At 45.4% G+C, this 22,321-nt stretch overlaps 1 protein-coding gene across 11 annotated transcripts in view; it reads left to right on the top strand.

Moving 5' to 3' along the window:
- PROM1 (prominin 1) overlaps positions 1-20,854 on the top strand; it is a 630,080-nt gene extending 609,226 nt beyond the window's left edge. For all 11 annotated transcript variants that reach the window (XM_086964065.1, XM_086964059.1, XM_086964066.1 and 8 more), the window contains one exon: positions 19,305-20,854. The gene's annotated coding sequence lies outside the window, so the exon portion shown is untranslated. The remainder of the gene's footprint in view (positions 1-19,304) is intronic.
- Positions 20,855-22,321: the final 1,467 nt, after the last annotated feature.

The raw sequence follows: 22,321 nt of genomic DNA on the forward strand, positions 1-22,321 counted from the left end.
GAGGGGCCAAAGGCCACCTCTCCCGAGCGCTCCCATCCGTGTTGGGTGACGCCCACTCATAGGGATCTTCCAATTAGTGCTCACCGATCATGACCTTACCGCCCGACCAAAAAATAAATACGACAAATGCTACCTAAACTAAAACAAAACATTGGCCACTATGACCGAAAAGCACATTTATAAATGGACGTTAAATCCGAATTTCTTTAATCACCAAACTTACAAAATTAGACCAATCTTTATTACACATTCAACATCAACACGATACTAACACAACCTGTAAACGAAATAGAATTATCGATCAATTTTATTAAAACAACTGGCTGTCTTCAGGGGCTGGTGGGTGGGTCAAAATTGGCTCTTCGTTCCGTCTCGAGCTCACGGGCAGCGAGGAGGTGCAGCTTCAGAGCACAGGAACAAGAGGATGTCTTCTGGTCTTGCGTCCCTTTTTATCCATCTTCAGGGCGGGCGTAAACCCGCCCCTGCCTGCCCCGAGGGCGTGGCCGGCCGCGTCAGTGTCTAGGCCAGCCCACTCTAGGGCGGGAAAAAGCGCGCCCCGGCTACGCCACTTCGGGCATACCAGCCGAGACGCGCCTCCCGCCCAAAATGGCTTCCCGGGGGGATCGAGGCACTCTGCCATACGTTCGGGGGGACCGAGTGGTCGCCCCTTTCCATATGGCTGAGATACCCGCCACCCCCTCTCAACACAATCCCCAAAGGAGGGAAACCGGAAACAGTTCTTGACGTTTTTGGAAGTGGGAGGGAGTGACCCTCCCGGCCGTATTTATTAAAACAAAATTTAAAAAACATTAAACAGTTTCATATTAATGTACAATTTCATTACCACATTGCGATGTTTGGCTAACCTTAACAGATTCTCTAATACAGAGGTTCTCCTAGCCGAACTAACATCCTACAAAACATTTTCTTGAAATATTGAAATTGTACATCCTAACGTTTAAGGGCCAACGGCAAGGTCGTAACCGGTGTCAAGATCCCTAACCAGACATACCCCCCCCACTTGGGAGGGGCGACAGCACTGAGGCGTACTCAAGTGCAACTACTACCAATTTCCCTTGACTTGACGGGGGCACCTATAAACTCGACGCCAGTTAAAGGTCGTTCGAGACTCGTGTGAGGTATCTAGAAGGTATCGTAGACCTCCCCCCAACCCCACACAACTTACCGCATCTGCCGTCGCAGATGTCACTGGCCCCGGGAAATTCCCCAGGAGGGGGCTGTAACCCCTCCTACACAGGAAGGGGCCTTGACCGCCTTTCCTTTTCTTTCGGCGACCCATCCTTAGAAGGGACCGCCTCCCCGTTGAGGGGCCAAAGGCCACCTCTCCCAAGCGCTCCCATCCGTGTTGGGTGACGCCCACTCATAGGGATCTTCCAATTAGTGCTCACCGATCATGACCTTACCGCCACAGGCCGGATAGTTGACCGGCTATCCGGACCCCCCCACAAAACTCCTACCTAAAGGTCATGTTTCAACGTTTTCAACCATGCTAAGAAGTCTCCTATGAGTAACTCATTCCCCACCCGAGACAAATGCACACCATCCCCCAAATACATACTGTCATCATTAATACAACCATGAGAAATAGAATGCAATGTCCTGGAACGGAACAACCTACTCATTTTGTTGTTAAGCTTTCTAACAGAATGATTCAAAGCAGGAATAGAAATAGCCCCCCGCCACACCTTTCGTGGAATCAAATGGGACCACGCAATTGTGCACCCCGGAACTCTCCTCGCCAACCAACTTACAGTGGAAAGCATTGCCTCCAGGAGAAGTCGTCTACCGGTGGTGACCAAATCATTGCCCCCTACATGTACTATAACTATAGACGGCGGTGACCTCGTCCGCCCTAACAAACCCTCGAAAAATGTTTGAAACTGGTCAATACAGAGACCGCCTCTTCCGTAGAAGGACACCCTGTACCCGTATTCCCCAGCTACGTGAATCATGTCACCTGCTTTGAATACGTCTGCGGCGCGCCTCACGTATGAGTGGCCCACGACCCACACCTCCTTTTTCACAGTCGGTGATGTCTGACCGCTGGCCCGGTGTTGGGTCGACTGCATAGTCCGCCCCGCCTCGTAGGCTTGCGCAACTGAAAACCAAAGAAAAACAAGAAGCGTGAGTACATTATGACAGCTTCACAACATGTGCAACCGCACATATCTCTTATAACAATTAGAGAACCAACGCCCCACTCGTTTCACTTGTTCTACATTAAGACCCCTGGCTGTAGCTTCTGTAGCAGCCCCTATACGAAAGGAATGGGTCCCAAATTTGCCCGGGTTCAAGCCCGCAGCGGCAATTGACATCGCAAGCACCCGCTGAAACTGAAATTTCGTCAGTGGGGTGGCGTCCGCGTGTCTCAACAACGTTCCCCCCCATGATGCCACCCTTCGTGCTAGGTAGTCCTCTAAACACTTTACCGGACACATGGAGGACCCGGGAATCCTGCGTATGATTATGCAGTCACCCATCCCATCTTGATCGGTCTTGGACCTGACAAAGGAGACAGTCATCGTCTCTCCCCTGATCTGAACGTGTTCCTGGCACAAACCCCCCGCCACATCCAGTTTGTTCCTTGCTACCAGTTCGCTCACCCTCATTGCCCCGTGAAATGCAAGCGTAAAAGCGGCTCGGAACAATGCCGTCTCAAACTGAGATGAGCATGTGGCAGGGAGTGTGGCCAACAACTGGGCCAACCTATCCAAACCTATCGGGCGCCTCTCGTCTACTCTGCGACCCTCAAGGCGTTGCCACCCTCGCAGCGCTTTCTGTACCACGAAAGACGCTGTCGGGTCCTGGATATTATGAGCCCTGGCAACAAAGGAAATGGCAGCACGATGCCTCTGGGCCGTAGCCACCGACTTCCCAGCCCTACGCAAGGACATCAGAAAATGCACCACCCATTCCTCGTGGCCCCAAAGCCCCTCTCTATCAGTCCCCAAAAAGGCTAAATAGGCCCGAAACGCCCCTTCGTATGCCTTCCTCGTCCTTGGTGCTAGACTCTCTCCCACGAGGTGACGAAGTTCGGGGCACCGAGAGACCAGAGAGCTTCGGGAAAGGGTGCCGGCTCTGGGTCCGCTGAGGGGAGGAAACCCGAGAAAGCCTGCATTTGAAAACGAGACAGTGCGTCAGCCGCCTGATTCATCACCCCTGGGACATGCTTTGCTCTGAATAGCACGTTCAATTGCATACACAGTAAAACAATTTCCTTGAGCAGTCTTAAAATCAATTTACAACGTGCTGCCTGACTATTGATACACTCGACCACGGTCATATTGTCAGACCAAAATATGACAGAGTGATCTTTGAACCCATCGGGCCATGTTCTCAAGGCCACCAAGATGGGAAACAATTCCAGGAAAGCAATATTACTCGTCAGACCATTCTCATGCCACCATGTCGGCCATTTTTGTGCCGACCATTTTGTGCCGAAGATGGCGCCAAAACCTATGCTTCCTGCAGAATCTGTCCATAGCCCCAGCTCTTCAGAGGACACGGCTGGTTTATTCCAGACGACTCGACCATTGAAGTCTGCCAGAAATGCTAACCAAATACGCATGTCCTGGCGGACCTCAGCCGATAGTCTCGTGCGATGATGGCCCTCTTTTAGGCCGACCATCGCTTGGGCAATTGAACGGGAAAAGGGGCGGGCCATTGGTATTACCCTCAGGGCAAAATTCAACTGTCCCACCAACTGCTGTAATTGTTGCAGCGTAACTTTCGATGCATTTATACACACTTGCAGTGCAGCCCTGAACTTCAACACTTTGTCAGCTGGCAAACGGAAACAACCCTCACTGGAGTCCAACTCGATCCCCAGAAACTCGAGGCAAGTCGTAGGACCCACTGTTTTACTCGGCGCCAATGGCACACCAAACTGTTTCATTAACACACAAAATTCGGCCAAGGCCCGGCCACATTCAAGATCCCCGGCTGCCCCAAGAAACAGAAAATCATCAAGGTAGTGCATTACATATTGGAAACCCGTTTTCTTTGTGAAGACCCATTGTAGAAAACTACTGAATTTCTCGAAATAGGCACAGGATATAGAGCACCCCATTGGCATACACCTATCCATGTAATAACAACCCTGAAACATGAATCCCAGGAGACGCTGGTCGTCTGGGTGTACCGGGAGCAATCGGAACGCTGACTCGATATCTGACTTCGCCATCAGCGCCCCGGGCCCCAGGCGATTCAAAATGGCTACGGCCTCATCGAAGGATGCGTACCGCACCGAACACACTTCTGGATCGATTGCATCATTTACAGAAAGACCTCGTGGAGCTGACAAATTATGAATCAGTCGGAACTCACCTGGGTCTTTCTTGGGGACTACCCCTAAGGGAGAACAAACAAAATTCTGAACCGGGGGTACACTAAACGGGCCGGCGACCCGACCTCGTGCAACCTCTTTACGGATCTTATCCTGTACTACGGGCGTATGCTGCAGGACGGAAAGTTGATTTTTGCACTTCTCCACACCCTGAAAGTCCCCTACCGGGATGCGGAAACCATACGAAAAACCGTTCCGCAGCACCCCAGCAGAAGTACGATCCGGGTATTCACTGAGCCAGGGAATCATCGCCAGGGTATCAATCGGGGTTGGTAAAGACGCCCCTCGGACTACGTTAGACCTGTTTGGCGCCTCCTCTCCCCCCATTATCACCCGTTCTGGCTCTGCACGAGGACTCAGGATGGGGCGACCCGCAACCACTACATTCATGTTTGAATTTACACGATCCCTGGGGTCTAGTACATTTACCTCTGTTGAAATTAAAGCAGAAACCCCTTTTCCCAGTATTGCCGGCAGGTTTCGAGTAATCGTCGGCACCCGTACCTGATCGAAAGGGCGTCCCCGCATATTGCCGGGAGGATTCGCCAACATTACTTCCTACCAACGGCATTTTTAACATTCCTGTCTCCTTCATTTTATCCCAAGTCAAAGAATCATAACAATCCCAGGTTAAACTTTTATTATGCTCTTTTGCCTTTCTGAAAAGATTATCGTAACAGAACCAATGGTTACCCTGGTGCGATGTCGAGTACCCCATGATTCGTGATTGATAAATTGGAAACTCGGAAAGCAACTCAGGCCTACGTTCCCCCAAGATTGACGTAAAAATGCCCCAAGCATTGCCCCAATTGCCAATATTCTCATTCACTTTAAAGGCGGCCATTTTTGCGCGCCAAACACTCGGATGCATGAGATCCTTCTGACTCTTAACATGCTCTACCTCATAATGATCAACAAGCAATGAGAAAATGTTCACATACTCCCCCGCCCAAATCTTTTCCTTAATTGCCAAAGGAACATGTTGACCCAACTTTTCTCTCCGAGAGGGTGTTGACTCATCCCTCGCAATCGGCAATGGCCGCTTACCTGCACCTGACGCTGCCTCTGTGGTCGCAATCGTCCCTGGTGTCTTGCCCACTACTGCAGCCGGCACGGACACCTTGGCTGCTTCCCGTTTCTCACGCAATTGCTTTATCAGCGCCTGCGCGTCGACAGCCGTGGCGCCCTCGTTACCTTTACCCAACCACGCTGCCAATTGTGCTGCCAGCTCGGGCGGCATATCATCCTCGGACACGGGGGTGACCACAACGGGAATCGGATTCCCCTCCTCCGGCACGGGAGTTGGTGCCTCGAGCGGGGCACTGGGACCCGGGATGTCTTCTCCCGCTGCTCCCCTCCTGGGCCTCTTGTTTTTCCCTCCCGGGGCTGCTCCCGCCAAAGGACGTTTTGGTCCCCCTTCCTCGTTCTTATCCACCCGCTTCTTTAGTTCGGACATCTCCTTCATGAGAACACGCAGCATCTGTTCAGTAGTCATGCGTTTTCCCACCTTCTTCGGCATTCTCCAACAAAGTAACTGTAAAACAAACAAGAACGATTAAAACGCTCAAAATTGGCTCTTCGTTCCGTCTCGAGCTCACGGGCAGCGAGGAGGTGCAGCTTCAGAGCACAGGAACAAGAGGATGTCTTCTGGTCTTGCGTCCCTTTTTATCCATCTTCAGGGCGGGCGTAAACCCGCCCCTGCCTGCCCCGAGGGCGTGGCCGGCCGCGTCAGTGTCTAGGCCAGCCCACTCTAGGGCGGGAAAAAGCGCGCCCCGGCTACGCCACTTCGGGCATACCAGCCGAGACGCGCCTCCCGCCCAAAATGGCTTCCCGGGGGGATCGAGGCACTCTGCCATACGTTCGGGGGGACCGAGTGGTCGCCCCTTTCCAATCTGGCTTTGCAGTGGCAGAAACTTTCCAAATAAATCTGTATGTGTCCTCGGTTAAGTTAAAGGATTTGACACCATTGTGGTATTTTTTTGGCACACCTAAGCTCTTTATTATGTGTGGCTGTCTAGGAGAAATACAAAATCCCTAACTGTCAGTTGCACCCAGTCATGTGTCTCGGAGACAAGCTGCATGCACTAAATGGCAACTTTCTATAAGTGATATTTTCAAGATTGTAATTTAAAATTTAACTTTACCATAAGGGAGGATTTTTCATTACAATTCCAAAGACACCAATCATGAGCTGGTTCCCTATTCAAATTTGAAAGTTACACATTATTATGGGAGAGGTAGGCCTTGCAGTCATGAAAAACGAAAGCAAGAGTTTTCCCCTACCAGGACATATACAAATAAAAGTACATGTCCAACTTTTTAAATACAATGTACCTTGCCCATGGCCTACCCTAGAGGTGATTATATGTAATAAAAAGGAAGGTTTGACCAGGCAAAATGTTTATTTTGCAAGGTCGAAATGGCAGTTCAAAACTGCACTCAAAGGCTGCAATGACAGACCTGAGACATGTTTGAAAGGACTACTTAAGTAGGTGGCATAAACAGTGCTTCATGCCCACTAGTAGCATTTAATTTACAAGCCATGGGTACGTGTAGTATTCCAATTCTATCATGGTTTAAGGCAGAAGCTTCAATCTGTGGGGCGTGACCCACAGGGGGGCCCTGGGGTCATGGAAAGGGGGTCGCACATTTCCAGGCCTCACGTCACGAATTCAAAATGTGCTTTTCCTTTTGGAAAAAGAGAACCGTCTGGTGCGTCATTCTGATCGGTAAAATGCTTCTGCTGAAGTTAATTGCTGCAGTTAATGGAGTCTCCTGTGCTGTGAAAAAAAGAGGCTGGGCAGACAGGTAAAGCAATCCTTCACGCCAGGCTTGGCTGAATGAAATGCAAATGCAGCTATGAGTGAATCTGCAAATGTAAAAGGGTGCTTGTGAGCGGTAATCACTTCAAGCATTGTGATTGCAAAGATTTGGGCTTTTTTCATTGGTAGTAGGAAGAGTTAATACCTGGGCTGTGAAGTCGTGCTTTTAATTGTAACTGCATTTACACAGCGCTTAGTACCCCTGAGGAGGGTTAAAAGGACAGGTATGAAAAAACCCACAAATTGCATTACTTATGTACTGGTATTACTAAAATCTACATTTTGTAAGCTCCATTTTATCCTAAAATATTATTCAAAAAATGACATGCGCGTTCACAGTGCTTTCTGTCACAGGCTGTGACCTCAAACACAAAAAATTACACAAATCACTATTCTCCACTGCACTAACCAAATGTAAATCTGTGGCGCTCTGGTTACAGACACAGACCTCTGCAGTGCATTAACTAATAGAGGTTTCATAACGTACTACAGTGCGTTTCCCACTGAGTAACATCTTTTTCAAATGTATTTTTAATTTAAGCTATCCATTATTTTATATGCAGCTACCTAATTGTTAAAGTTCTAAAAAACGAACAAAATATTTGGGGGCTTATTTATGAGATGTTTGTGCCTCTGGAGCATCACTTTATGAAGCTCCGGCTGCGTAAGCGTCTTAATTATATCTATGTGGTGACGCAAAGTCACCCAGCGTGGCTTTGCATGGCCTCATAGATATGGAGTAAGACAAAGCAGCGCATGTTGCTGCGTTGCCTTACTCTGCGTCAGGTAGGCATTCCATGGGCATTGCCGTGGGCGTTCCCACGCAACTCCAGTGGATTTTGACGATGCCCCAGATATACAAAGCCATGTAAACCTGGAGCAGCGCCAAAACCTTATGCCTCCACACAGCAGGCATAACGGGGAGAAATTTTTAATTTCTCCCCATTAGTTGCACTTAACATGTGTGCTATATTTTGCAACAAATCTAGAAAGAGGAAAACCCCTCTCTGGATTGTTTTTGTGCAGGAAGGTGCCCCTTCCTGCACAAAAACAATCCTGCCTATGTTTGCACAGGACAACAATATGTGCGCCAACGCAGGGGGAAAGGGCAGGAATGTACCATAATTAATAGTAAGGTGCATTCAAGCCCTTTCACATTGGCATAGGGCAGCGCAGCAAGACTTGCGGGGCTGCCCTACGCCAATTCTTCATAAATGAGGCCCATTGTTTTTAGCCACACCTGTGGCCACACCTTTGACCACACCCCCATGCTCACTGACGTTTGCTATGCTAAACACTGTTTAATATTATTTTCCCACTGTAAAAATGATTTGTTGTGGGAATTGGAGGCGTTTATGGTTGTTGATAGTTATCAATGATGAGGAGCATCCAGTTCTAGAAATCTTTGTCAGGAAGGGGTCCTTATGCCGAAAAGATTTTGACAGAGGGGTCTCAGCATCAAAAAGTTTGAAGACCTCTGGTTTAAGGGGAGAGCACACGCACCTAAGCAATGGTTAGCAGTAGTAAAGTGTGCAGCATCCCAAATCCAACAAAAATGAAGACAGCAAAACAGGAGTGTTAACGGCAAAAACTTAGAGGAAGAACCACACCAAGGATGCCAGGTCTAGCATTTGTTCCCCTGAGCCAAAAGTGTGGCGAACTACCCAATCCCTTGGAGTTCTTATCACTAAGGCAAAAAACCTTTATAGAGCATGGCATGTTCTGTTCTTCTGAGGAGTCAGCTCTGTCAAGAGAGCAACAATGGTGCCATACCCCTTGATGAATCTGCTGTATTATCCGATGAGGCCCAGGAAGGCTCTCACCTCTGTCTGAGTCTTGGGGGTTCACAAGAAAGAATGTTTTGGATTTTGGCTTGGAGGACCTGCACCTTGCCTCCTCCCACTTGGAGTCCCAATTAGGCCTTGATAGTCAGGCCTGTCTTCTGCAGAGCCTGAAACACTTGCATGAGGTGGCACAGGTGTTCCTCTCAGCTAGAACTGAAGACCGCAGTGTCGTCTAAATAGGCGACAAAGAAGTTTTCCAATCCATCCAAGACCCGGGTGACCTCTGGAAGGTGGCAGGAGTGTTATTCAATCCAAAGGGCATTACCAAGATATGGAAGTGTCCTTCTGGGGTACAGAACATGGACCTCTCTTTGGCCCCTTTGGACAAGGCAATCTGCCAGCACCCAGATATTAAAGCAAACTTGGTGAGGAACTTGGCAGCTCCCAACCGATCTATGAACGAATTTGCTTCGGGGATGGTGAGTGCATCAGTCTTGGTGACCGCATTGAGCCCCCTGTAATGCATCCAGAACCTATGTTCTGGGTATTCTTGGAAGGGCAGTCTTGGGGACCAACACCACTAGGCAGGATCAAGAGCTGTTTGAGGGCTCAATTAACAGTAGCTCCAGAGTTTTGGAGGCTTCCTCCCTTATGCTGGCTGTCACTTTATCAGAATGCCTGTAGATTTTACTCTTTACATACAGTCCTCAGTATCAATATAATAGGTTCACTATTTAGTGAGTACTTGGTTAAGGGAGAAGAGAGAGGCAAACTTCCCCAGCAACTGGCAGCAGTTCCTCCGTCAGGGTAGGGGAAATGTTAACACCCTCCACTGACCTATCATGCTGCTTGGAAGAAAGGAAGTTGGGGAGAGGTTCACTCTCCTGTTCCACTCCATCATCTGTGGCCAAGAGCATGGTTACCTCTTTCTCTCTTTCACCTCATAGTGCCCAGACCAACGTCTTGTAGGAATCTGGGCTCCACAGGCTCCATCACCTACTCTTTATGGCCAGGTTGATACTCGACCAGAGTGGCCTTCTGGTTATACCACCATTTCATGACCGCCTGGCTGGTTTCATGTAGCTGTCCACTCCTGACGGGCCTTCGTGGAAGCTTACTTCCAACCCTCCACCAGGCTGAGAGGTCCTGTCACACGGTGCCTTTACAAAAGTGCAAAAGGGCTGAAACCTGGCCACTTCTGCGGTAACTCACTGTATGCAGGCAATAAGACGTCTCACTTTAGCCGTAACAACTCTAATAGGCCCTGATCATGCCCTTTACTGGTCTTGTCGAACCTCTCAACAGCTCATTGGTTTGAGGATGGTAGGGAATGTAGAACTTATAGGCCAATCCATACTCCTTCCACTTGGACTTCATGTATGCAGACATGAAGATGGTACCATTGTCAGATTTTATCTCCTTGGGAAATCCCTCACGAGTAAAAATCTCAATTAGTGCCCTGGCCACTGCAAATGCAGGCACTGACCTCAGAGGTACAGCCTCTGGGTACCGGGTGGCATGGTCCACCAGGACCTGGATAAACAATTTGCCCAACAAGAGGCCCAACAATTTTGATGCCCACCCTTTCAAAGGGTGTGCCAATGACAGGGAATAGCTGCAGCGGAGCCCTGTTCTTCCCTTCTTACTTGCCACTGGCCTGACAGGGAGGGCATAACCCACAGAAAGCATCTGAGGATATTCTCATCCAGGGCAAATAAAAGTGGATGTCAAGCCTTTCAAAGGTCTTGTCCTGCCCTAGATGGCCTTCCAGGGGACCAACTTGAGCCATCTTCACTAGGACGGCCCTGGAGCACTGGGGAACCGCAAACCCACGGGTTGTGCCAGAGTCAGGAGCTTTAGGCTTGCTAAATAGGAGACCATTCTCCCAATAGATCAGGTGATCACCAGAGGCGATGCCAGCTGCTAGGGCCTCAACCTGCAATTTAGGCTCACCAGAGTAGGCACTCAATCTGAGCCTTGCAGAAATTCCTAACCTGGCGGCACCCCTTTATTTCTGCCAGTTGGTCAGTTCATGTAGGTTTCCTAGGGTGGCAGGGTCCTCCCTTGTTGGCTGTGCGGAGTTGACCTAAGACTCAGCCTCCTCCCAGACTGTGGTAGTTTCAGGATGGGGTTTCCCGTGCCCCTTGCTCTTCCTCTTTTTATCAGTAACCTGGGCCAATCCTCCAGGTCTTCCTGACTATCCTCTTGGGTGGCCATGGACCGTATGGTTGGGCACACCCACTCACTCAACCCTAAAATCTCCAGATTGGACCTGAGCTCCACCTCTTTCCAGATGTTGTGTTCTAGGTCATTGCCAAGCAGACTATCCATAAGCATGGATAGACTCACAGCTACCCTCAAAGAACCTGAGACAACCCCTCACTCAAAAGGGAACTAGGGCCACTGGATAGTGGATAGTGACGTTTAAGATTGCCAGCTAAAATAACCTTATGTAAAGCATGAGGGACAACCTGCTCTGAGGTCACCAGATGACATCTGACAGTTGTCATGCTGACTCCAGTGTCTCTCAGAGCCTCCACCCACTGCCCATTGATAGTGGCACACTGTCTGTGTTTCTTAGTATTATTAGGCATGTGAACTCTTTGCACCACTTCTCCATCACCCAGGGACACTAGGGTAACCTCTACACTGTCTCCTATACTATCTGGAGTACTCTCCTCCTCAAGTGCTACACTAGCCAGCCCCAGTGTCTGCCCACCAGTGGAGGGCTTTGCCCTCTTAGGACACTTGCCATCTTCCTTGTAGTGGCCAACCTGCTGGCACTCATAGCACTTCAGTGGGGTGCCTCTCCTGAGGGCTTATTATCATGGAACCACTTATTTTTCTGCTCAGGCGGGGACTGGGAGTCCTAACCCTTAGAATTAGTTTGGGGAGCTTTAGAGAACTCCTTGTTTTTATGTTTGTATTCCCACCTCCTTCTGGTGGAAACCCTGCCTACACTTGTAGTGAACGCTCCCAGATACCTTCTGGTGGACCCTGGAGCTGAGCCAGTGGTCCGCCGCCTTAGCAAGCTCCCTGGGGTAAGTAAGCATATGATCAATAAGGTGTTGGCACAGATCTGCAAAACAAAGACAGAACATGGGCTCTCTAGCAATCAAATTGTGCAGGGTCTGGTATTCCTGTACTTCACTGCTCTTCATCAAGCCATCCCGTTCTTTGCAAAACTAATCCACACAATCCACCAGGACTGATGGTTGAGCTTCTGACAGTCTCTTACCTTCTACCTGTACATCTGAGGGATGAGGCCATTTTCCTTGACAAGGGTTACCTCATCCTGTGTTTTTTCCTCTAGGGTCTGTAGGGTGCCCCTTCCCAGATTAGGGATATGCTACCTTAGGCTATACACCCAATTCTCCTTATAGAACTTATGCGTCAGTAAAACGTAAAACTACCTTATAAGTTTGAAATCACTTGTCCATGTTGTCTCCCACAACATAGTCAGGCACCACACCCATAGGAATGTGGATCATCTTGTCTCAAGAGGGTTCTGTATGTACACTGCCACCAATATTGCTGGACTCTGCTTGCCTAGTCCTTAGGTCCAACCTACTGAGGCTCCTCTTTTGAGCCATGCTCCTCTCCTCTGCATCCATGGCCAGTGGTCATGGTCTTTTCCCTTATGGCCTGTTTCTTTCCCTCCATGACCCTTTTAGCCTTTATTTTGCTCTGATTCAATTTTCAACGGGGACATCTGTAGCCTAAACTCCCTCTCTGCCTTCCTGTCTGCCGTCCCCTCTGGGGACTGGCCTAGAGAGGACATGCTGCTCTCTGCTGTGGCAGGGAGTTCCAACTCAGGGTTCAAGTCATCCTCCTCAGCTAACTGCTGTATCCCAGAGCTGGTATTGAGACCCTGCTCTGGCTTCTTCACATCATCCTCTCCATCCTGGGCATCTGTTGTGACTGGCCCCTGCCCATACCCTCAGACCCTTTTGGAGCTCCACCTTAGTGGTGCTCATTTTGGCAGACAGCAGCATCTCCTTACAAAACTCCTTGAGCTCAGCCACTGTCTAGCTCTCCAGATTGAGGAGCTCAAATTCCATTTCTGCAGGTGTAGTCGCAAGCACAACAGTGAGGTAGGATAAGGATACATTTGAAAAAAGCAAAAAGGTCAATCAAGGAGAATTTAAAACTCGAATTGGTCTCAAATTATTTATCTGGGATTTTCAGTGTAACACAAAATCACTGTATATCACTGCACACACACAAGTCCTACTCCTCACCACTCATCAAGAATGTGATACATTGGGTTACTGGTTGAGAGTGGGTGAAACCCTACTCAAGCAGTAACCACAATCTTTGGCAGGGTGAGGCACAAGCAAACCCCAAATAATGTGTGTTCATACATCTGGTAGCTTGGAACAGAGCAGTCCGACTTAACTTAGAGCAACTTCTAGAGTATTTATGCAGCACTTCAAACAGTATTAAAGTGAAAACACAACACAAGATAAGTCCCACACCAATTTAGAAACATAGAGAAAAATTCCAAAATGACAATAATTTAATGAGTAGAACCAGAGTTGTGCAATTTTAAAGATTTAAATGAAAATAGTGCCAAAAAGCCCAAATCGGCAAAGGTGATTATCTGGTTGTGCAAGACTGGGAGAAAGTCACAAGATCACGCCGACTGTAATGGAATGCGGGTCAGATACAGGGAGCAGGTTAGTCCGGCTGAAAAATTACCTTCTCAGTCCAGCTCAAAGACTCGAGTTTGTGATGAAGGGGGTCATGACGAGTAGAGAAGCATGGACGGCCATCTATGTAGCGCGAAGAGTAGTCCTGCCATTGCAGGCACTCATTGCTGTTGCGCGAAGATCCTGTTGGCGTCGGGCGATGGGAGGCTGGAGCTTCGAAGTGGTGCTCCCCGAAAGCGGCTTATACTGTAGCACGAACATGAGTTGACAAAACTTCACGTTGGCAGGCTATGCGAGTGACAAGGTTTCAGCACCAACTGACCTGTTTGTTGTCAAAAAGAACCCAAAAACTTCAATTCAGCCACTCTGAGGACATACAAAGAGCCCAAAACCTTTAGGTCCCACTTGGGGCTCAGGGGCTTGCTCTAGCTGAATCTAGTATCTGGTTCAGGTGGTTGGAAGCATCTTATGCACCTGTGGCTCTGAACAGGAGCCCAGCAAACTAGCCCTTGCAGTCACTCTGGGAGTCCTGGGTTCAGGTGCAGGTTCAGTCCCTCTGACCCAGGCAGGAGGGCAGCATGCTAGCTATCCAGCAAGGCAGTAGTCCAGCAGGCCAACAGTCCAACGGAATGGCAGTCCTTTTAGTGACCCAGTAGTCCTTCTTGCTGACAGTCTCCACTGGTCCAGATGTGTACTAAATAGTTTGTGTCTGAGATCCAGTATTTATACCTGGTGCCTTCTTTGCACTGGAGAAGCTACTAGAGGTTTGTCCTTGAATTGCACAGGTTCCCTGCCTCCCCTGTCCTGGCTCCAAACTAACTATAGGAGATATGCAGCCCTTTGTGTGGAGACAGGACCCAATCTATTCAAGTGTAAGCAGAGCTGTGCCCAGCACCGCCCTACTATCCTCCCAGTGATAGCCTATGCAGGCACACCTACGCTCTCTATTGTGTGTGGCTGTCTAGGAGGAATGCACAAAGCCCAACTGTCAGCTACACCTAGTCATGTGACCCAGAGACAGGCTGTAGGCACAACATGGCTAAGTCAGGAAAATGCAATTTTCTAAACATATATAAGAAAGGGGTTGGGCTCTTAACAACAAACTAGAATGGGCCTCTTTACAATGTATACCTTACATAATGCCTAGTTGCCTTAATAGTATACTGACTAAACAGTATAATAATTACTGACAAAACAAGAAAAGGACCAATAACCTAATTTTCACTAGCCCTTGTGATTCATACCACATTTTCTTCATGAATCACTTAAATACTTTTAAGACTTATTACCACCTGCCTTTGAAGAGCAAACTTTTTTATTTATTTGTAGCTTACATATCAATTCTGTTAAATTGCGAACATAACAAAAAAATATAATCGTATTTTGACATAACAATTTTTTTTTCTTCAAACTGAATCAGTAATGAGATTGATCATTCTTAGACCAGTCCTTTGTTTGAAAATAATTATACACAGCAGAAATAGCAATTGACACTTTAACATGAATTTGAAACCTGTAGAAGGTCATCGCAAATGTGGCAATTGCACGGTCTGCAGCTCCACAATTGAAGGTTCCACTTACATGGACGGCCAAGTGCAATGAAGACATAATGAATTCTCCAATTGCACAACAAAGAACGTGGTTTACGCAATAACTAGCTCTTGTTCAAAAATGTACTTAGGCAAAACGAACCAGGAAGTGAAGCAAAAGGTAGTCCAACACCGCTCATGCCTTAAAAATAAACATGGCATTTTCAACATTGGAATTTAAAATCCAACTTTACCATAAGAGAGGCTGTTTCATTACAATTCCAAAGACACCAAACACGAACACTTTACCTGTGCCCTTTTGGAAGTTAGTTTATTAAATATAGTAAGGTGACTCTAATGTTATCCTATGAGAGAGGTAGGCCTTGCAGTAGTGAAAAATGAATGTAATAGTTTTCCTCTACTAGGACATGTGCAACATAAAAGTACAGGTACAACTTTTTAAATACACTACATCCTAGATGTGACATATGTATTAAACAGTAAGCTTTGGGCCTGGCAAAAGGTTTATTTTTCCAGGGCCAAATGACAGATTAAAACTGCACATACAGACAGCAATGGCAGGTCTGAGACATGTTTGAAAGGGCTACTTAAGTGAGTGGCACAATCAATGCTGCAGGCCCACTGAAAGCATTTAATTTTACAGGCCCTGGGTAAATGTAGTACCACTTCATGAGGGAATTGCAAGTAAATTAAATATGCCAATTTGGTGTAAGCCAATTCTACCATGCTTTAAGGAGAGAGCACAAGCACCACAGTCCTGGTTAGTAGTGGTAAAGTGCACAGAGTCCAGAGGCCAGCAAAAACGAAGTCAGCAAAGTAGGAGGGTTGAAGGCAAAACATTAGGGGGCAACCACGCCAAGGATGCAAAGTCTAACAGTTCCTTTGCAAATATAATGGCTTATTTTGCACTCAACTATATTTAAATCAACACCACATGTTAGATTTCAATTATCAGTATGGAAGGAGAGAACATCTTTAAAAATAATTGGGATCTTTTTTTATATGCAGATTGTGCAGGGCATAAAGAGCTATGGTGTGTTTTTCAAATGTAACTTAAAATACAGCACTTCACTCTTTTGAGTGCAGATGTGTTGTGGGCTCTGATATGGGTCTTGGTGATAAAGTGTGCTCCTGAACTATGCACCTTTTTCAGATGGTTAACCAACATTTTGTTTTACACCCAAACATTAGACATCAAAAACTTTTTCCACCACCAGCATCATCCAGTAAATATGACCAGTTTTGGACCCTTTATATACTTAGCCATCCATCAGGGTTGAATTGAAAGTGCCTCCAAAGAATGCATTCGCCCCCAAAAAAAACATCAAATAATGTTAGCACAAAACTTTCTTCATCGTCCCTCATTGTAGTTGCTTACTAGGCCTGTGGGAAATAGCTCACATTACTGCACACCATTCTTTGCATTATTTATAAAAGGTTTTTCAGGTCTGTTACTTGTGAAGCAGACAAAGTTTAAAAAAAATAAATAGAAAAAAGGCGTAAAAGGTGGCCCAGAACAGTTTGTATGCAGCCCATACACCTCTTTTCTTGGTGGTGGAGCTTCTTCTCCTTTTCCAGATTCAGAAGTCCTGTGGTAGACATACCAGGATCAGGAAACAGCTGCTGTTGTGATTCTCCATTGCAATTCAGGTGACAGTGAAGAAACATATCACTGGAGCCTGATACCCCATCCTTGTTGCACCAGACATCAGGCAACAGTGGATGCTTGAAGTTTACTCTTCACCTTTTGGAAAATGTCTTGCAAAATCTTATTTCTTAGTGAAGCACAACATTCTCCAAAAGAACTTGCAACACCCAACATATCAGAATTAGAACAAGGCTACATAATTACATTGTAAGCAGCTCCGTAGCCTCAGTAAAGTTACAATTAATTGAACAGTCAAGATATAGGCCATTAACAAAAAGCTGTCTGACTATGAAGGAACCCTCTACATACTTAAAACAGGCCAAACCTTTTCCGCTAACCGCAATTCCACTCCAGCCTAGCAACATATTGCAAGAAATGCCACAGCCTGTTCACTATTACGTCACAGCAATGTACACCAAAGGTTAGCAATTTAAAGTCTCGGGCCAAACCTATGACAGTCTATTGGAAATGAAGCCTTCCTCATATCATACCTTGCTGAATACCTAATTGAGTACCTCCCCATTAGCAGACATTAGCCTTTCACTTCTATGTGCACTGCCTCTTGCCACTTTTGCAACCAGGCCATACTGTCTAATTTGCTCAAAGGGAGCAAGAAGAGCACAAATCTGCAGTTAAGCCTAGAGTGAAGCCAAAATAAAATCTGGGATTCATCAACACCCAATCGTGTAGAAATACACTATGCACCCAAGACCTGTTATGCAATATCATCTGCCTCATAGTTGGCTTATTAAAGACATGGTTTGGGTAGAACACATTTGCCATTCAAAGGGCCAACCGACACACGATTTCAGGGCAGACAACTGCTGCACAATCAATCCCAACTTGTCATTCACTGCATCATGCTACTCAACAAACAAAGAGGATCATATACTCGACCAGACAAAATATATCTGTTCTAAATGTTTGTTATCTCCTTCCAAATCTCAAACCTGAAGCATTAAAAGCAATTTAGAACTCATTACTCTGAGTCACCATAGACAGATTAGTACTATTAGAGGCAAATTCCAGCGATTCCAAAACAAATTATCCAGCTTCTGCAGAATGTGCAGTAGATCCACTGTCATTAATCTATAGTAAGGGTTTGGATCCAATAAGTCATCTTAAGCCCTCTCCCACCAGTGGATGCATGCTTCATCATCTGGCTGTGCTCCTCATTGGGCTAGCGCTGCAATGCCCAACTGTCCTCCACGGGGGCACTTTCCTCGATATCTTTTCTGTAGTGACTTACCGAAAGGCAGATTTTACCTGTAATCTCTCCGAGAAGTGATTGATGAAGAGATTCAGATGAAATGTGGTTGGTCTGAATATTACAATTAAATAAAGGTCTCCTCTGCTTCTATTGTATTTATGGGGCCTCTGCTAAGTGGATGAAATCAAACGGTAGATCAATGGGAAAATTATGGCTCCTAGATCTTTCACACTACTAATTGCCTAATCTACTTTGGAGGATAAAAAACATATATATGTTATCCTCACACCACTGGTCATTTGACTGTTCTGTAGTCTCTGCTGTTGGCCTACCTGTCTACTGCTGTCCCGAACTGTTTTTGATCTCGTCTTCCGCCATGGGGTCATTCTTCCTAGGATTAAGATCATCAATGCAGCCTAAAGGAGCACATCCCAAAATATGGGTAGAAATCCAGGTACACAAATTTGACCACACACAAAGTAGTATTAATTTTAGGATAACATATAAATGCAGAAAGGAAGAGGGCTACCAACACAGGATTAAGTACAATTTGCTCACTAGAATTCCGTCTGCATTACTATCCTTTTCGTTTTTTTCCTTGAATTAATACATTTCCCAAATCCCACACTCATATCTGCATCTACATGACCTGACGGTAGATAATACAAAATGAACAGGCGCGCGGAGATCCTAGCATGTATATGAGATCAAGGCATGGATACAGCTAAGCGGCATGCATAAGCTATGGCTTCCGGGTGGTTTTCACTGTTATGAGAGTCCTTCTGACCCACCTGCGGGCAAAATGTCCCATGCTTTAGATGGATGGTGATGATGGAGGCGTAGTATAGATATCCAGCACTGTGGCAAATAACTTGCTATTTTCCTCTCATATTGCTGCCATGCACTATCCAACACTGCTACCTCTCGCCTAAAAGAATTCCTGAATCGCATGTTACATGCTACCATGATGTCCCACAGTATTTTATTGTCATCCATATACCAACATGATTCTTTTTTAAAACCTCTCATCTCAATATCTATAATCATGTCACACCAATGAAAATGCTTCATTTTCCTCACTTTCTGTGATGGTAGTTTGTGTGTCTTGATGTTATCCGACAGTCTTGTGTGCTGTGCACTAGACAATTGCTTGTGACCATTTTTGGTAAAAGTTATATCCGTCATTTCGTTTCCTCTGTGACCCCAATTTCCTTCTTTTACTCAGTATTCTTGATATCTGTTTCTAAATTCACCTTGTGATTCTTGTTTTAGGGTAACCACAGAGGTCAATTTTCAGTGTGAAACAAATGTTTGGCGTCAACAACCAGGCTCTGAGAAACCAAGTTTGTTTTTAATGACCTGAGCCATTTCCTATTAATTTCAAATGCACAGCAAAGTATTGTCTTGATTCAGAAAACTGTTTTGAGAAGCCATTCACCTTCTATAGCGACTACATTTTGTCACTGGCATATGCTACATTTACCTAGTAATGGTCAGTGTTTTGGGACCTGAAAGTATTCGAACATCAAAACCCATTCATCTGTATGATTACCTTGTAATGGAAGATATGTTATATATTTAAGTGTTTTAAAAAATGGTAGATATTTTGTATGAACAAAATTTTATAAGATGTATATATATGTATTTTGTTACAGCAGTATTTAAAATGAATTAGTTTGCAATGGCAAGACATGACTCTCCACAAATGCACACAATAAACACTGTTTTCAGTCCTGTTATGTCATCATCATAATGGAAATTTTGTTCATTCCAATGTTTGCTGTTTTTTGTCAATCATTGCGATCCAAAATTAAAATGGTTAGCCTATAATGATTCGAAATTAAAATCTGCCTAGTATCTATGATATAATTATATGGTGCCATTCATTGAAGTATACCTTCAAATAGAAAAAAAACAATACATGGAGGCTTATTAATATCATTCTAGTATTTGATACTGAACATATAAAATGCACCCACTTAAACGCTCCCATCTAAAGAGGGGTTTGACATAAGTACAAGCTGGAAATTGTAATTAACTGATAAATTAGAAAGACACCTAAGATGTTTTTGACTTTCTGTTATCAATGTTTGTTTTTGAAGTGTACTCCGCTCATAATGCGAAAAGAAAAGCTCCTATGTTTAAAGTTGCTACCAAATGAAGTGCAAAACTGAGCCACTAATAAAAAAAATGTGCTGTCAGTTAATTTCACGTAGGGTATTCAACATTCAGTATTGTCAAATCAAATCACATTTAAGATTTTCTACAGTATTGAATTGATGCTACAGTAATGAGCAGAGCGACATATAACAGCTGACCAATCAAAAGAATAGTTTCCATTTTCAGGAAACCTACTAAGTCAAGCTATGATTCTGTACATTGTGCATCTCGTTTTATTCTTGATAAGATGCTTTTGTAAATTGTTTTGCAAGTCTTACAATAATCTCTTTTCAAATGTTTTAATACATTACTGGACCATGGTAACATAATTCTTAAAGACAAAGGGCTGCACACATCCAAACACTTGTATTGAAACATTAGTGTACTGTTAGAGAAACTTGAATTGTACAGCAATCAGCTTCAGTCTGCCAAGATCTTTATTTTTCTGTCAAATCAAAGTTTGTTAGCGTATAAAAGACGCTTTACCCTTCTGTTTGGACAACTAAAAGTAGAGCTTTCACTTCTCTGTCACTTTAGGAATATGATGTAGCATATTTGTATATACTGTTATGAGCCGTAGTTTTTACAAAAAGGTTTCTATTTTTACTGTATTCTGAGAAAATGTACCAAGTTCCACAATAAAAATATTTGGTTACAATAAATTGCTCTCCAATTACGGCATTGAGTCAGAATGAGATTAGGAGCATGATGTGGTGGAGGGCGGTAATGGGACCCAAGTCAACAGTATTAACAATGCCAATAGATTTGCCTTTTTAATGTGCCTCTTCCATCAAAGATGTGTTTAAGCATTCAGTAAGTCATGATACATGCACTCGGTCACTCATTTTAGCATTCATAGGTGCATTTATCAACCCATTGACTTATTCTTACATTCATGGATTTATCCAATACAATAAATTCACACACAAACTCAACAATATATGCAAGATAAATTAAAAGAATACAAGTAGAAAAAGAAAACATCATGCAACCTAAACAAGGGGGGCATGGGCTTGCAATAACAAATAAAGTTAACAATATCAGCAGGCTGCCAACTTGCTGCAATGGTATCGTATGTGGTGTTATGCTGTTTTAAAGAGCCAGCGTGGCCACCACATTTAGAACTGCGGTGGTGGCCGGCTCCGGTAAGCACAGTGGGGCGAGGGCAGGGAGCAGTGGGAGGTGGAAAACTGACAGACGACGGATAAGGTATAGTTCAATAAATAAATAATACCTATTCCATGGTATGTCGGCTTCCCCCCTGCCGGCACCCTGCACCGTTCCACTACGCTTATCTGAGCAGGCCACTGCTGGTTTAGAACAATGTGTTGGCCATCTTGGAATGCTAAAAAAGTGAAGCTATGGACAATACAATTCTATGATGCTGGCCTGGTCTAGTATGTGGCGCACTGCAGATTAAATAACCAACAAGCAAGCAACTGTTAGTACCGTCTGGGTAGCTGGAGCAGGCTCTAGAAATAACGACAATGAAAAGATCAGATGCAATGAAATAGTAGGAAAAGATGGAAAATTAAACGACTGGTCCACCTTTCCCGGCATTGAAGCACACTCATAATTAGGTGGATCTGCACATTAAAAGAAAAATGCCATCACTCTTAGGGCAATAGAGCAAATGTGTTAAGTGGCTGACTCATTGCCCCATGTTGAATGTTATCAAGTGGAGCGAGGGAGATTCTAGGAAGAATTATTTCAGTGAACATCTTCTACCTCCAATAGTTTGTCAGAGAGGGAATCAGCACCAAGGTCCTTGCCAACAAAGGTAGTATATGTCTCTAGCCATAACACAATCCAGTGACAATCCACTCTTAAAAAATATGTGTTTCATTATAAATAAATGAGGCCTAATACCTTGGTTGTAACTTTTATGAAAATAAGAGATCAGAATTGTGGCATAGTCTATGTGACACCTCTCAATGTTTTTTTAGACATGTTGCTCAGCAGCACGGGCTGCTGTGCATCATGGCTTAAAGTAAAGAAAAAAGCGCTAAAACGTAGCCAGTGTTGACCGCATCATAGCTTGTTTACCTTTAAGCCTTGCTGCTCTGCAACATATCTAAAAAAGCACCTGGGGGGATGGGAGGAGGGAGGGAACACAAACAATGGACAGC

This window comes from Lissotriton vulgaris, chromosome 3_2, assembly GCF_964263255.1.
Source record: "Lissotriton vulgaris chromosome 3_2, aLisVul1.2, whole genome shotgun sequence".
Lineage (NCBI taxonomy): Eukaryota > Metazoa > Chordata > Amphibia > Caudata > Salamandridae > Lissotriton > Lissotriton vulgaris.